The sequence below is a fragment of the Ixodes scapularis genome, unplaced genomic scaffold (genome assembly GCF_016920785.2).
Source record: "Ixodes scapularis isolate PalLabHiFi unplaced genomic scaffold, ASM1692078v2 PGA_scaffold10__122_contigs__length_95168666, whole genome shotgun sequence".
Lineage (NCBI taxonomy): Eukaryota > Metazoa > Arthropoda > Arachnida > Ixodida > Ixodidae > Ixodes > Ixodes scapularis.
Genome location: NW_024609836.1, coordinates 62,702,173 through 62,704,771, shown reverse-complemented (window position 1 = coordinate 62,704,771; position 2,599 = coordinate 62,702,173). Strand labels below are relative to the sequence as shown.

The following is a 2,599-nucleotide window of genomic DNA, read 5'->3' as shown; positions in this document are numbered from 1 at the left end:
CCCAGCACTGTCACTGCTGAGCTAATCGCGTACAGGGACGGCCCAGTGACTCGCGCTATTATTATGTGTGTTCGTACTGGTGTGTGTTCTGCCTTCGCGACTGTGCTCAGATATGTGATGAATCAAAATATTGCCACGCGCGCAGCCGATTAAGCAGGCAGAGCGCTTGTGGCGGATTCCACCGCCGGACGCGATAGCGAACGGACGTGCGATGGAGCGCTCTTCAGCGACTACGATAACGGCGGTTTCTAGCCGTGGTGAGGCTGGCGTCGGCGGTTTGCCGAATGACTACGCGGTTATTTTGCCCTCGATTCCCTCCGGCGAAGCTATGAACCGCAGCGTTGTGCTGCACGCCGACACCCGGGGACGTCCGTATCGAGAAGAAGATTTTGTTCGGCCGCTGAACCAGGTGGGTGTCCGGGAAGAAGTGGAAGGCCTGGGCGCCTTTCAAATGGGACACGTGTGGCTACTAAAGCTGCATACTACTGCAGCCAAGGAGAAGCTCCTAGCGACAGGGCACCTGCAAGTGAAAGACCGCCTGTGTCTGGTCATCGACCCCAACAAGCGGGAATTAAAAGTCAAAGTTCACTGGGTGGCGTTTGACGTGCCCGTGGAAACTATCCGTCGATCCTTCGAAGCCTACGGAGAAGTCAAGGGAGTCACCCTCAAAAAGTGAAAAGTCGAGGGCCTGTCGGACGTGGACACCACGACAGTCATCGTGCGCCTGGTGCTTCGGGATGGCATGACGCCAGAGTCCTTTCCTCACCAGCTCCGGTTGCTAGGAGTCACAGTACTTGTGGTCGTTCCCGGGCGCGCGCCGGTTTGCCTTCGCTGTCGACGCTCGGGACACGTACGACGTGAGTGCAGGGTGCCTAGGTGCGAGGAATGTCGAGCCTTCGGGCACGACGCAAGGGACTGCGTGCGGTCGTACGCCCGAGCCGTCGCCAGCCATACCGCTGACGACACAGGTATGAACCACGTCATGGACGAGGCCGAGGCGGAGGAGGCAGCGTCACCCACGACGATAGCTCCCTCACCAACAGAGCTTCAAACAACGGGAGAGGAGGCCAGCACGGCGCCGTGTGTCGTGCAAAATCAGGCGTCGACCACTCCTACGGCACTGGGAAACGGACTTAGCGGCGAACCTGCGAGAGAAGTGAAGGTGACGGCGCAGGAGACACCGGCCGCGAGCGACACAACAGAGGCCTCCGATGGTGAAGACGCGGGTGAAATGGACTTCGAGGCCAAGGCTGCCAAGCGACCGTTCAACGAGACGACAGTGACGACCGACACAGCTGGCCCTCGTTCAGAGCCGGGGCTACAGGGGGCAGCGAGCAAGAGGGGATGCCGAAGAGGTGGCCGTTGCGGGCCGTCGGCTATACCCCGTGGCGGCTCGTCGGCTCTACCCCGAGACGACGGGCAGTGACTATCTGGTGCTGCGGCAGCCCCCTTTCAGGCTTATTTAGGGGTCAAAAGCGCTAAAAACGACGGACGAGTAGGAGAGACACACACCACAGAGTGCTTTTTCAGGCACATAGGTGAGCGCTATGCTCGAGGTTTGAAACTTGCTCAATGGTAGTGTCTCTTGAAGGTTCATTGCGTGTCGCTACGCTGAACGTGGGAGGACTCGCAGCTAGGCGTAGGCAACAGCAGCTCTACCGACTGTTTACTGAGCATGAGTTAGATATCGTGGCCATTCAAGAGACCAAAGTAGAGAGTGAGGGTCAAACCGACAGTATGTTGCGGTTGTTTCTGTCGCGCTATGAAGTCTACGTGAGCCACGCTGTTGGTTTGTCGGCAGGTTGCTGCTTGTTCGTTAAGAAAGCTGTTGGTGCTGTCGTCCACACTCTTACGACATGCCCGTCCGGGCGGTTTGTTATGTGTGATTTCACCGCTTACAGTCTTGAGTGGCGGGTAATTTGTGTTTATGCTCCCAATAAGCCCGATGAACGCAGAATGTTTTTTGAAAATATTTATGGGTTCTGCCAGTGCGATCGACTTATTATATTTCTATAAGACTTTAATTGTGTTTGCAAAAGTGAGGACCGCTCCAATGGAGGGCGCTACAGAGACGCCAGTGTTATGGCTTTAAATAACCTTATTGAGCACTGTGAGTTGGAAGGTATTGCGTGTTGCGTGCCTCGTGCAAAGGGTCTGGTGTACACCCACTTCCAAGGTACCAGTCACGCCAGGTTGGACAGAATATACATTTCGTCGGATTTGGTTCCTCTTAGTGGTCGTTACTCGGTCGACTACGTCTCCTTTAGCGATCACTGCCTTGTTAGTGCTCAATTAGGTGTCAAGAAAAACGGGCCACCTTTTTCGTGGGAACAGTGGAAACTTAACGCGAAGCTGATGCGACATGAGTCTTTTAGGAGCTTAGTCAAGGAGAAATGGCATGAAGTAGAGTTGAAGGGAGGGATCGAGAAGTGGGAGACGTTCAAGCAGGAGGTAAAAATCAGCGCATTTGAGATGGCGTGTTTCTTCAAGTTCCAAGAAAAAAAACGAAGATGTGTTGCGTGAAAACCTGAAGAAGCTTTTACGGGAAGAATGTCAAACTCCCGGCCTTTTTATGGATGATATTAATAACCTAAAAGCC

At 54.5% G+C, this 2,599-nt stretch overlaps 1 pseudogene; it reads left to right on the top strand.

The window, feature by feature from the left end:
• The first annotated feature begins 316 nt into the window (after window positions 1-316).
• LOC120841862 lies at window positions 317-1,426 on the top strand (annotated as a pseudogene).
• The last annotated feature ends 1,173 nt before the right edge of the window (window positions 1,427-2,599 follow it).